Source organism: Corvus kubaryi, unplaced genomic scaffold (genome assembly GCF_017639235.1).
Source record: "Corvus kubaryi isolate FWS band 111438036 unplaced genomic scaffold, C.kubaryi_AGA036_p1.0 37394, whole genome shotgun sequence".
Taxonomy (NCBI): Eukaryota; Metazoa; Chordata; class Aves; order Passeriformes; family Corvidae; genus Corvus; species Corvus kubaryi.
Window position 1 is genome coordinate 9,284,638 of NW_024581133.1, and position 14,885 is coordinate 9,299,522.

The window sequence follows — 14,885 nt, forward strand, 5'->3', positions numbered from 1 at the left end:
GCAGGGGGGGCTGCGGGGGGCGAGGAAGGCGATCCGGTTTGCTGAAGGTCAAAGCCCAGGAGCTTGTTGCGAAGGGTCTGTAATTCCTCCGGGGAGGGAACGGGGCGGGGAGGGAGCGGGGGGAGGGAAGGGTCTGCTGCTCTGCTGCTCCTCCCGATTAATTCGCCGCTGGCTTGCAGCGGAGCTCGCAGCACTCTGCTGCCGCGTCTGCCGCCCCCCCCCCTTATCCTCCTCCTCCTCCGCGCTGGCTCCCTGTGCACGACGGAGAGTGAGCGCTGGTAAACAAGAGCCCGGCGTCGCTCCGCCGCCGCTTCTCCGCTCTGCGGCCGCGCGGGGACGGGGCTCGCGCCCGCCCTCCCCTTCCCTCTCTTCCCTTTCCTCCCTTCCCTTCCCTTCCTTTCCTTTCCCTCCCTTCCCTCTCCTTCCCTTCCCTCCCGCGCGCGCGCTCCCGCTCCCCCCCCGCCGCGGGCTCCCCTCGCCCAGGCGGCGGCGCCGGCGGCGCGCGCGGAGGCGGCGGCAGCGCGAGCGGGCGCCGGGAAAAACCCGGAGCGGAGCGGGACGGGAGCGGGACCGGGAGGATGCTGCACCCCGGGATGCTGCGGGGCCGCCGCCGCTCCTGCCTCTGCCCTGGCCTTCCCTAACGGGGAAAAGGGAGAAGGAGACCTGATGGATGTGCAGCGAGCATCCTGCGGGGCGGTGCGAGAGCCCACGAGCAAGCACTGCTAGTGGAAACACCGCTGTGTTCCTGACAAACAAATAAATAAATAAAATAAAACATATAAAAAAGGCTGGGATGGGGTTAGGAGAAAGGAGAAGTCCGTATCTGCGATTTTTGCATGGCGTGTTTATTTATTTAAGGCATTTAATGGAAGCTGCTCCTCAGTTTCACACTGAGAACAGGGCCAAGGGCCAACTCTGGAGCGCTGCTCCCAGGGATGCAGGTCAGGAGCGAGGGACAGGGGTGCCAAGGCTTGGCTCAGTGCAGGGGACAAACCACAGTAGAACACGTCCCCATCCACACTCAACGCCCTCCCCTTGCGCACTCATCGTCCCCATCCAACACTCCAACATTGTCATTCTGTTTCTCAGCTGTTCGCTCATATCCCTCAATGACATTGGACAGCCGAGCCCCAAATGGTGGGGACATGGGATGAGTTGAAGCAGAAAAGGTTTGGGCTTTTCAGAATCGGAAGACGTGGGCCGTGTTCCCGCTGTTTCGCCGGAGCTCGTAGTCGCCATGCTGCGCGGCATATGGGTGTCCTGAGTAATCACAGATTTGTTGCAATACTTTGGCATGGGGAGATGGAAAAATGATGCTGAAGTATAAGAAAGCAGACATCTGCAAGAATTAGCTATATTCTAGGGGTTTAAAATAAAAAAAGTACATTAAGAAATTTGAAAATATCACATTATTAATGCAAATGTCAAAATTAAGTTTTTACATTTAAACCTAAATTCTTCTTGAACATCTTGTATTACAATATCCTTCATTGATGCTACCCCATCATTTCCCACAACCTTGTACTGTACATGTTTTTCTTCTTGTAGTTTCTCTGTCCTTTCTTGTACCGTTTGCCCTGTGAGAATGGTCCAGTTGTCTGAGTTACTTGTTGGCTCTTATACCCCTTAGGAAAGATGGAAAGGTTCAATTCTGTGTCACAGAAATTGAAGGAAAGATCATCACTGACTACAACAGGGCCAGAATTGCCACATATGCATACCTATGCAGGACTCTGTCAATAATTCAAGAATAACTCAAAGCACGGGTCTGTGCCCATTTGGGTGGAAGCACAACCCTTCTGAGATTCCCTGCAGGAAAATCAGGCATTTACACATGAAACCATCCTGGACTGCCATGTGTGTGTCTACTGTAGATTTTATCAACCACACACAGGCTTTCATGTCCTCAAATTGAACCAGAGAGATCTTCATGTCCCATAAATTTTTACTGTTGCTGGGTACAGCTGTGGCTGCTACAGACGCCGGTTCAGAGCAGAACAAGTGTCCTTTCTCTGTGTGTCATGGCATTGATGCAGCATAAATTGTAATGTCTTATTTACCAATTAACGTATTGTTGTGTAAAGGCAGAGCTGAAGTGGAAACTGCATGTTTATCGTTCATCATTTTGCTGTCATAAAGAACTTTTATTTTTGTTAAATAGTCTTTCTTTCATTACTTTGGCAAATAGGGTAAGTCATGGACAAGCCCGTTGCACTGGGTTTGCACTGGTACAGGCAGAGAGCAGAAAGATGTGCTGTGCCTCCAAAGAGCTTCCAGTCTCATATAAACAGTCCTATAGGTGTCGTAACGTAGTTTGTTTCTGCAATCTGTCAGGTTCTTTTTAAAAGTTTTTTTTAAAAAAATGGTAATAACAGCACATTGTTGAACAGGAGGCATTTGCAGTGCTCTCCGTCCTCCTGAGCTGCTGATGTGAAATTCATAATTTGTAATTATCTGACTGGATTCTGCCAGGCTGTCGTTACCTTTTATTCTGTGGAGGTACGTGGGAGGAATCCCTTTTTCTGTGAATGCCAAGATGCCCATAGCTCTGTTCTCTTAACTTCTTAAGAGGAGAGCTGTGCCCAGTGTTCAGCTTTCCTCGCGCTTTCCCATGTTCAGCAGCTTCCAGTGCCAGCCATGCACATGCACATGCTCGGCTTCAGTGCTCCCTTTTAATCAGATTTGGCTCCTGTATGTTGTCATCTTTCTCCAGGAGGGCTCCTGTCATTTTCAGTGGAGATATTTAAATCAGGATTTTTCAACATGTACAACCACACCATGGTCATATCTTTGACAATGAAAACCTCAAGCACACTGTACTTGTACCATGTGCAAAATTAAAGTTATAGTTTGGACAAATTAAAGTTAATTTTCATAACATTGTGCTTCATGATGAAATCATGACATGATGGCTCTTCTTCTCTGTCCTGTTGGTTCTCCTGTCATTCCTCCTCTCCGTTCAGCACTGGGTTTCATGCTTCCCCTTTTTCCACTGCTGGTTTGTGGCCCTTGAGATAGATGGGCAAAAAGAAACACCTGGTTACACACACACACACATTTTACCCTCTGGAGTGTGATGCTGAATGCCACCAGCATACCTGTGTCCTGCTTAAAATGCCGCTTAAGTGGAAAACTCAGGAAGTGTGGCAGTGGGGATGAAACAACGCGGTTAAAACAGCCACTGACCCCGGTCTCCCAAAACATATATCTGCCCAAGGCAAATATACTCAGCCGTACTTTAGTTTTAACGGCAGCCTCACCACTGCTTTCTGGGGCCACCACTGGGGAGGAAGAGGCCTCACTCATTCCCCTGCCTCGGTGCTCGGACTCTGTATAGGCTTGCCTAGACTTTATTTTGGCTTCTGCAGCACGTTCAGGGCAGCCTGACCTCTTTACCAGATGCTCGCTTGTCATAACCTTTATGCATCTGAACATTTTGTATTACCGGCAGAAGGGAACTGCTGAAATTTATTCTCCTGCCTTCTCCAGCCATGTCAGCTCCCGGGGACAAAGGTCAGCCATCACAGAGCACTGCCTGTGTCCGCTTGAGGGGCTGCTTTTTGGAAGGTCTCTGCAGCTCCTGGTGCGGCCTTTGCCACGGTCCAGCAGCTGAGAGCACCCACTACAGCCACCTCCTCTGCTCCAGGGGCTGCTGGTGCTGCCAGCTCGCTTTGTTCAGCCTCTGCTTCAGGCTGAACGTTCTCGTTGTGGGGAGGTGTGGGTAGGTAAGAGTTCCAGGTGGGAATCATGCCTGGGTGAGGGATACATCTTTTACACAGCCTGGGTGAGTGGGTTTTGTACACCTGAAAGACAAACTGAAATCCTTGGAATTCACTCTTTTTCCCCTCCAAATCTCCCCTTATAAGCTGTATTGTATAGACTCGTAACAAGCCAGGCAAAATGTGGGTTGCCCATTTTTACCACATTTTTCACTTTTTGCCAGTTTTTGCTCTGCACTGAATTGCACCCTATATCAATGACCTTCACAGGCTCCCGACTGCAGGAGGATGCTCAGTCTCATCCTGGCAAACGGACAGGAGCACAGCACACCTCAGATGGACACTGGGTGGGCAGGTTGACATTAACTCCTCTCTCTGTAGAGCCTCTCTGGCCTCTGACCATCTTCTCTTTCCTAGATCTGCAGGATTTGGGTAGAAGTGACCATCTCACTGTAATATTGAGAGGGCTGTGCAGAATCCTGCAGCTGCAGGAGAACAACCTCTTCAGACAAAGAGAAGGAAAAAAACCCAATTGGACACATTTGATGTGTGCAAGATTTAACTATCAGAGTGCTAATCAGATAGATTCACATGAAGGACATTTCTTTGGCTCTGAGTGATTTCTATTTCTCCTGGCCCTAATACTGCTGCAAACAGGAGCTGAAGATTGTTCCCTTCTGGAGCAAAGAAAAAGCAGAAGGAAGAAAGGGTATTGTTTATTACCTCTTTCCTATACACATCCTTCCTTCAAACAAAGAATAAGCAGTTACATGGATGATTTAAGAGCAGCAGCTGAGCAGGAATAACTATAAAATTCATGTTTTAATAACAACAACAATAATAAGCACACAACAGCATTTATAACCCTAGTTACAGGCCTGAGATATCATATCCATAGCAACTGCAGCAAGCAGTGAATGCCATATATTTAGAGTTCCCGTGCACCTGCCTAAAATAGCCACCGATAAATTATGCTGATGTTTGTGCCTTTTTGACAGGGTTTTAAAGGGCTGTCGATGCACTCTGCAACCACACTGAGCCTTCGTGGTGTGGCACAGTGGCCAAACCCCTTCCCTACCAAACCCTGTGTCTGGGTTCCCTCTTGTGCTTCTGGGTGTGAATAATTAGTGACAAAAGGCACCTCGAAGGTGAGCAGAGTGAGCCAGAGGTGCCGGGGAACAGCTGCGTCCAGCGCCTGCTGGTTCTCCACTCCGGCTGTCAGAACCGGCTTCCCATTAATTGAATTAATAAACTGTTGCAAGTAATTGCTCCTGTTGCAGGCAGTGGCCAGGAGATCACGCTACATGTTAACAGCATGTGTGTAAATAGTTTACAAAGAGTTAATGAGTGGCTGGGAGGTGTTGGAAGATGTGGCCAGTTGGTTGTGGAGATTGGTGCAGAGTCCAACAGGTCAATCACGTGCTTGTAACCGTGGCTTATGACCATCCACCAGGCCATCTGTTGATGTGCTTATTACATTTTATAGCACTAACTCCTGATATCTGCAACGTGCTTATAACAGCTATTAATCTTGTATTATTAACTCTTTCAAAGCAACTTTATTTGAACTTTAACATCACCAGCAAGAATTCCACCAAGCTAACCAGGAGAGGAATCTGATTTTTGCCCCATGTACTGTGCAGAAAGGATCTGTCCCTACTATATTATGTGATATTTGCATTGACCACTTCGGCTTTTCACATCTTAAACTTAAATATGGATGTCCATGAACCCTATGGAACATGAAGCAACCTGGTCTAGTGGAAGGTGTCACAGCCCATGGCAAAAGGTCGGAAAGAGATGATGTTTAAAGTCCCTTCCAACACAAACCATTCCAGGATTCTGTAATGTGATGGATGATGTGATGCTGACCCACAGCAGCAAGAGGGACGTGCTCTAATCATATCAATATCTGGAAGAAACTTGCTGCATTTTCCAATTGATTAGTAACATCATCACTAGATCTTAAAATGTGTTTATAGGCAATTAAATGTCACCGTTCATTTGTAAGAATAATTATTGCTGCTGTGAAGAAGAAAACACAGGTGCAGATTGACCCCAGTGACTTTAAGCTCACCCCTTTTATCTGCAGGAGAATTAAAAGTGCCCAACGTGCTTCTGTTTTGGCCGGGGGGGGGGGGGGGGGGGCGGTGTTTGGGGTTTTTATTAAACCTCAGGTATACAATCATTTATTTATGACAGATTTCAAAATAAACTTCTTGTTTGTCTCTGCATTTGCAGTTGACTCAAGATGGAGCTGAATATATGAAAGTTAAGATTATTTGTTGTAGTTTGGCAGAATATGTAAATGGAACCCAAAATAAAGTAAATAGAGGATTAAATAGGATTAAACAATGGAATTATAGACTGTAGATATCCATTTATATCAAATATTTGATAGAGTTCTATACAGAATAAAAGGACCTAAACGTTATATGAGCACAATGCATACAAAATTATATGTTTTTATTTATCCACATTTCCATCAATACAGTAACATGCTATCATCAAAACTCCTTCAAACCTAAGGAACTCCAAACTATCTCATATTTACAAGAAGAAAGAAAAAGTTTTTTCGAAAACATTATGGAAAAGCACAGCCTTAAGACTAATAAATTGTATCTGCAGCATAAAAAGAAAAAAAAATCTGAAAATTGTTGAAGAAAAAAAGCCCCTGACTCCTTCTTAGCTGAAATGAGATTTTTGACTTCCTATAAAATCCAGGGTTAGGCAGGTATTTTTTCAAAGACATCAAATTATGAATTGGATCATATTGGATTTTAGGGTAAATTAATGTGCAACCCTGAATGGCTGCATATACATCTAAATGGTACTGCAAACGCTTTAAAGCTGTTGGAACATATTTCCAGGTGGTTTGGGAATGTGTAAATATTAGCACATTCTGAAGGTTGGTTTTAAAAGGCCCTTCATACTCGATAGGTCTTGACATCAATTTTCCCCTAATTTGCTCTGTGTGTGTGTGTGAGTTCACTGTGCGACCACCACGGATTTTAAAAGGGATGACTCATATGGGTTTAGTGGTAGAAGAAGGAATATTGGTCTAGAGATGGAGGACATGGAAAGAAGGTTGTTAATCATAAGCAGCTTGGGAAAGGAAGCTTAAAACAGTTTTTTTCCAGGACATGCCAAATACAAGAAGTCACAATATTCTTTTGAAAGATGGGTTTCCATCAGATCAGCACCTGTGCACTTGCTGCCTTTAGCCCCTTCCTCTGCCTTTGCCCTTTTCCCATGTGAGTGTTCAGAGTGGGCACAGTGCCTGTGAAATGAAATGTCTCCTTCTCCATACCTTGTTTAGAAAACTACTGCATTTAAATAAACTAGTCAAATATAGAAGGTTCTTGGTTTGTGTATCAAGGCAATGAACTTGGACTAGAAATACCAACTTCAAACACTTTCAAACTTTAGGTTAAATCAGAATACAGGCTGTGGATCTAATGCTGGTTTTATTTAGAATTTTAAAAGAATTAAAACTGACTATTTTTTAATGCAGGGGCTCCAAGATTATTTCTTGTGTTGTGCTTTTAACTTTCTCTTCCTGTGCTTCCACTACCTACAAACCACTTGCCAAGAACACATGTGCTTTGCGAGGAGACTGGTTCCATTATACAGCAATTACTCAAAAAATGGACTTTGAATCTCAGTTGTTTAAATCCCAGTTACCAGCCCATTATAACCCCAACAGAGACAAACTGGCTCCTTTACATAATGCCTTTGTTAACTCCTCTGTATTCAATGCCACGTGGATACATTCAGGCTACTGCTTTTTTTCTGGATGGACTCCTCTAGCCTGTCTGGACTTTTATTCTGCCCCTGGAGACAGTCACAGCTAGAATTCCATCCAAATTGGGAAGATGTAGAATAGCAGCTCTTGAGACCAGCCATCAAATAACTTGTATAAATATAATGTACCCTCCTTAGTGACTTAGGACCACTTTTCCTGAAAGTTAACAAACATTTGGGATAATTTAAATATTTATCCAAATAATTTGGACAAACCAATCAAAGCATTTCCCCTCATATCTCTCCCAGCCACACACTCCCCATTTTCTTCTCTCACAGCATTTCTGGAACTGGTATTCATGCAAATGAACTGGGGGAACACTGACAATTTGTCCTTCAAGCATCGTGTGAGCTTCTGGATTTGTTTTGTGCGGGAGAGTTGTCATTTGCCTGGAAGTTCCCATAGTGAATTTATTGGTCTTCTGACGTTCCTGGCGCCAGGTCTGCATTCCCATAAAACAAGCCAGAAGAAACTTTGGAAACAGAACCTTTATAGTATCCACATATTGGGCCATATTCAACTCCAAAGTCAGCAGGTGCAGCTCCCATTGATTTCAGTGGGAATTCTGTCTGCTTAGGCTGGAGCTGAACTTGGTCCATAGTATCTGGCACCTTTCCCAAAAACTCTCTTCACTGAATGCTGGGAATGAACCAAAGCTTAATACACTTCTCTGCTGTCCCTAGGAAAGGAATCAGTCTGTCTTTTCAACAGATTGTAGAGAAAAAAATACCTGCCAGTCTTGCAGGGCTGCTTTTGCCATTGTGCCCCAGTGTGAATATCTGACATGTTCTCATGAACTCACACTTCCCCTTGTTTAAAGATGGTCTGTCCAAGATATGCCTTTTCTTTTTTATTTGAGGCTTAAAAGGCAGAATTCATTTTGTCTTTTTTTTCTCTTTATAACACAGTATTTCTTATGCAACGATTTTTAAACATCAGTGTAAAAACCTTCTAATGCAAATAATTTCAGAAAGAATCTCTCCTGAAAAGGAACGCGATTTTGTCTGAAGAAATGCTCTTTCTGCTAAGTCATCCTACAGAGCAAAATAGCATCAGATAACACTTTATTTAAATCCCTGAGAGGGGAGGGAAAACTCTCAGGTGCATTTTTAAGACCCTCACATTTTAGGATGTGTCGCTGAAACTGAACATATGCTTAAGTACATTCTTAAATAAGACCCTTTGAATGAGGTCTTACATAACTGTATCTTCATACCAGAGGATTTGCATTTTGTAGTATTTGCAACAGCAAGTGTAGAAAAATTAAAATAGCATTATAATCTCCAGGCAAAATGATGTGTGGGTTAAGGCATGAGATTCCGATTTGTCAGCGAAATCTGGTGAGAGCAGATTTTTCAGGGGGATGTCCATCATTGTAGGGGCAGGATCTTATCAGAGAGGGCTGTTCTCACAGGAGTTTGCCATAGATTAGTTTATGTAAATTCGAGATAAACTGCTGAGTGAGATAGGAGGATGCCTGGCTACTTTCTCCACCTTCTCAATCCAGATAGAAATAACCGAGACGAGGCCACGTCCTTACCTGCTTAAGTGGAGTTGTCAAAATGTTCTTCCCATCGTTTAGTCCCACTACACTCACTGTCAAACATGCCTTTGAAAAATCCTCTTGTAGGCTTCTAGCTGGCAGAAATCTGCCCATGGACGTTTATGAAATGTTATTTTCACTTTCCAACAAGCAAAACTGCAGGAATTTTCCTGAGGAGGCAGCAGGGCAGTTCCATCAGAGAGAGATGCATGGCAGGGGTGCCAGGGAGACTCGAGGTATTTTCTCCCTTTTTTTTCTTTCTAGGTGGTGTCTTTTCCTTCACTCCAAATACTCACAGTAGCAGTCATTGCACACAAATCAGACAAAACACCATAACTGTGGGATCTTCTAAATTGCTATTAATACAGATTATTGTCTTTTATGGTGGACCACTCAGAGCAGATTTCTGGTGTAACACATTAGCTCTACAGTCTCAAGAACCATGAACAAATGCATAGAAGTTGCATCCCTGCCCAGTGTGTTGAGAGGAAATCATGGCAAAGGTTTGGAGAGCAGGAGAAAGGAGCCTGGAGCAGGAAAAGGGATTTCTACAAAGCACCTTCCTACAAGGAACCAGAGGGCAAGACTGCGTCATTCAGCAGTGTCACTTGGTGCATCATGCACCTCAAATACACCATTTAACTGATAAAATATATTAAAGAAATATTAACTTCTTCAACAAAGCCAGAAGAACCATGAACAAAATGCCATGGGGAAAAAAAGCTGTAACTTTTCTGAGTTAAAAGATGGAGCAGGCAATGCCAGAAGATGTGGTCCATAAAGGAGCCTTTCAAACTTTCTGCTCATGGTCCTAAACACCATCCTGCATCAGTTCAAACCAAAGATTTTGCTCAAAATATTTGTGCAGAGACTGGAATGGGGAGAAAAGTATTTTATAAATCACTGTGAGAAGCATCTTCTGATTTTACCAAGTCTGAAACACCCCAGGAAGAGGCTTTGAAGAATATCAGCTTTCAGTGGGGGGGGTCATTGCTCCTGAAGAACAAGAACAGGTCTATATAGTCACTTTTTTTTCTCCTGGATCCCAGGTATTAATCCTGGCATTTAAGCACTGAAACCTCCTGGTTTCTCCACATGGTCATATCCCCACAGAGCACAGCACGAGCCACTCTGGCTGTAGTGATGATACAGGAGTTTTATCCCATGTGCTGTAATATTGTCCCTTGTAAAGCCCAGCACTGTGGAGCAGGCAGGCACAGTAAACTAAGGACAATCAAGGTCTTAAAGGATTATATGTTTTTATGTGTTTAGTAGCTTCTGGTGCTGTATAACTTCAGAGCCCAAACGCAGCAGTGTCCTCTTCAAATCACACTATTAGCATCAGATAATGAGCAGTGCTGCTACTCCTGAATTCTCACACACCAGAGGGTGATTTCCAGCACTCCCAGTCCCCAGGATCAGTGTCATCCTCTCCAGTGGGAGCTGGGCAGTGCTGCTCAGGATTGCAGTGGTGTCAGTGTAGCTGAGGGGGAGCTTTCTGCAGTGGTGCAGGTGTAGCCAAAGATGGGAATTTGGCTTTTTTGCTGCTAGGGATGACCTACATTGCAGTAGAAGAGACATTTTCAAAGGAAGAATAAGTTTTCTTTGCTCATGGCACCCATCCAGGTTTCTTCTCTAAGAACAAGCTCTCCTCCACATTTTAACCCCAAGTCAGGACTCAAGGCCACCTCCAGTGTGGCACATCCCACAGTGTGTACCCAACACCCCAGAACAAATCAATGTTCTTCCACAAATCAACATTCTTGAGAACTTATTTCCCTTCTGCCCCAATGAGACCACTCCTCAAAATCAGCTTGTCCATGTTCCTGCAAGGGAATAATCAAGGTTTTAGCTGTATTACAACCTTCTCCTCACTCAACATGGATGATGCTCTTCTCAGCTCTGGCATTTGGCACTTCTGCAGCCTCCAGATTCTTGTGAGGGTCCAGAGAACAGAACATGTCTCCATCTTCCCATCTGCTCTCTGAAAATAGCTGGAAATTAAGGTTAAAAACTGCCTTGCCTTTGGGCTTTACTTTCCTCTGCCTCTCTATAGGAGTCACAGGAGCATCATGCCTAGAGCAGCCTCCTGGCACTACACAAGCCTTAGCAGCTGATCACAGGCTGGTGTGCCTGAAATATTTTCCTGACATTCCATTCCTGTGGAATGACTCGCAAAAAACCCCTAAACCAATCTAGAAACACCCAAAACTAAACAACCCCCCCAAAAAAACAGCTGGAGAAGGTTTCTGGGGTCACTACTGGAGGGTAGGACCAAGCTCAGCTTGCATTGCCCATGTGGTTTTATGGGATGCTCCTGCACTTAGGAAAAGTGGGGGTTAAATTACTCTTTTTCCCAGATTTTTTTTTGGAAGGATGACTGAGCAAGAAGCAGCACTGTGACTGCAATGCATCCCTTATTTGCCATCAGTAAGAGGTGTGTGAACAGCAGTGGAAAATGACAGGAACAGTGTTTGTACAATGCATTGGCACTTTGTAAAATTTGGGTACTGGTAATAAACTGTCACATATGCAGGGCTAACACAAATTAAGTCTGTGATACACCGAATGTCATCACATTTTCAAATTGAGATCATCCTGTTCAAAAACTCTTTTTCATTTTGATTTCCCAGTGTCTTGAAGCAGCTCCCTGGCAGCAGACATGTCCCAGCACCTAAGCAGTGAGCACAGGACAGAAGGGAATAGTAGAGACCAGGTTTTCTCTCCATTAATGGTATTTTGCTCCTTCCCACACTAATTGGAATTCAGATAATGTTAACGTTTCCATTCTTATGTTAAAATTAATAGTAGACTGCTGGTATTTCAGCTAGACATTAATTGTATAATATTCATACGACAAATGCTATTAGTTTTAGAAATCTTCTAGATAAACTTATATAAATTTGTCACCACAAACCCATGAAAAAACTTTCATGCATATTAATTAGGGCTTTTCTATAGTAACGCCAGAATCCTGAATAGTCCAATGTTAGCTGCCTACTTCTAAATAAAAAGAGGAATATCCAGCTGTGTTACTCCATTCTTTCAGTCGTTTTTTCCTCTTAATTGTAAGCCTGGTGTTTCTCACCAGTGTGTAACACTGAAGAAATTCCCTTCATACCAGGACTGACTGCCACAGAACATGTTGTATAACAGGTTAATATTTTACAGCTATTATCTGACTGTTATTGAATTCGAGTGATTAGAAAAGGAGAAGAAAACACACACAAGTCTTCTGTAGAGATTGAGTGAACAGCTGGGATACACCTTCCCAAATGCAGAGGAGGTAGCAGGAGCTTTTGAGGCCATTTCAGCCACAAGAAACTCCATGAGCCCAGTTCCTCCCAGTGAAACCTCACTGGTAGCAGCCTAACAGCAGTTTTCAGGGGCCTCCCATGGGAAGTTAAACAAAATAATTGCAGACATGCTGGGGGAAAGGTGCAGCTTTATGTTACCTGCCAGCTCTATCCCACCGGCGGCATCCTACCCCATCACTGTCAGCCTCTGGGCTGTCAGCTGCTATTCACATTCACTCTGAACCAATAATTGTCACTTTAGATGTCCCCTGTACTCCTCACATTTTGGTCCTAGAGAGAAACACCCCCTGCTCCTTTCCCATACGGAGGTAAACTCATTTCCCGCTGCTCGTCCCTCTGGCTGGGATTGCTGCAAACCCTCCACACCTGCACGTTCTCTTCACAAACCTCTCCCTGTGCTGCAAGTAAGAGGAGCTTCCCAGCTGTCATAACCCATCAGAGATCCATTGAAGTCACCTGTCTGATGATCTTCCTGGATATTCCATTGTAAAAACTTAACGACATGTTTTATTGTCATGCTATTTGCATTAGAGTTGCAAGCCAGATGTTAGGATCATTATTCTGTTATTCCTTGAAGATTCTACCAACCAGGCTTTTCTTCCAGCCCTCCATTACCTCCTCAGCTATTCCATGCCTTACCCAAACAAGTGTTTGAGGGTCAACTTATTTTCAAGGCGAGCCCTGCAGTTCTAATCCAACCCTCTTCTCTAAAAGAATGCACCAGCCTGACAACGAAGCACAAGCTGGTTCAGTTGGAAACACATTTAAGAAAGCTCCTTTAAAAAAAAAAAACAAACCAGCCAAACCAAACTTGAGAGGTGAAAGTACTTATTTTAGTAACAAAATGTTACATATTAAGGTAAATAAGTACTTAGCAGTGTACAAAATGCCAGAAACTCATAGACATCCACTCTTTACTCATGACTGTTAGAAAATGACTTTCACAAATGTTCTGCAGTGCTTTGTGTAACCTGAGTTTCCCCATTTCCCTTCATTGTATCCCTTTGTGCAATTCAGATTTGTAAATCATTCCAGGAAACTTTATATTAACTCACAAGAGCCCTCCAAGACAATATCCTGTAATTTCCACTGGTCTGAGTCAGACCTAGTCATATCAGCTCAGAAATATCCGTGACCTTTTAGTGTCATTTTCCTTCTGGTGATCACAAAAACCAAAGTAACTCCTGGATAAAGTTTTGCTTTCTGATTTGGAAGGGAAAGCTTTTGCCCATACTTGCAGCCCAGCTGAATTCATACTGAATAATTTCATTATGCCTCTGTAAATTCCCCTTACAGCTTAAAAGGCACTGGGTATTTTTCTTCCATTGATTACAGCTGAGTAGTCTAATGCAGCTGCATTTCAATGGAAGTGAAGTGATTCCTTTATATCACAGCTATTTTGCCAAGAGCATATGGTGTGAGGTGGATGAAAAGGAGAGTATTGCAGGCAGCCACAGCAGAGCCTCATCCATCACACCCTGAGCCTCCCAGAGCAGCATTTTCCTGTCTCTCCATCTCTCACCAACTCCTCCTTGCCAGGATGTGCAGTGACAGGAGCACTCCCAGTGTCCCTCAAGCAGCTCAGACATCCCATCTTCTGCTTCATTTCAGTCCCAGCTCAGTAGAACCCACTTCCAAAAGCAAGAAAAGCCGATGCATCGTGGCTATAGAAGAAACATTGGAGAGAGTGGCTGTGCTTTCCTATCCTCTTTTATGCAGTGTTACAACCAAGCAGCCACGGTAGGAAGGGACTGGTGGGACAGGGATGTGAGTATTCACTGGGAATATGGCCTGGGCAACAAATTCAGGTTTCAGGGCAGCCCTTCCCATGATGGGCTCCTGTTCTATTTCTGGCAACCTCTGCTAGAGAACATTCACTAATGCATCCAAAACCTTCTCCCAACAAACCCGCTACTTCCCAAGGAAGGCAAAAACTCATCCTCTTTTGTTTTCATCCGTTTTCACAGTGTACTTGTGCTGAGCTGACTGACATGTGAATAAGCCCCAGGAGAGTTATACCTAGGACGCTTCTACTAAATATTGCTGGTGTAGTAGGAGGGTGCAAACGCAAGGGAGGCATTTGGAACAGACTTGTAAACAGTTGCCTTGGTACTAATTAGAGTGTTACATTGTCTGGTGGGATCCACTCCCAGGAATGTGCATAGCCTGGATTAACTTTTCCAGAGCCAGGGTGGCAGACTGTAAGCAGGCAAGATCAGGAAATCACTTGTAAGGGGAGTTGGGTTGCTTTTAAATCTCTTTTCCTGAGGGCTTTTTTACTGGTGAGCAGAAAAGAACTGGTTCTGTCCAATAACAGCTGTGCCTGCATTATCATGGGGTCCAGGTTTTTTATACGAAAAATTGTCATTTATCCTCTGTCTGTGGGGCTGTTTATGTGAAAGCAGTGTGGTCCAAGGAACCATCTCCAGAGGAGGATTTCGAAGTCCTGGGGTTTCCTGTTAAGCTCATTTTGGACCTGTTTGGCAACCTTAGCCAAGACA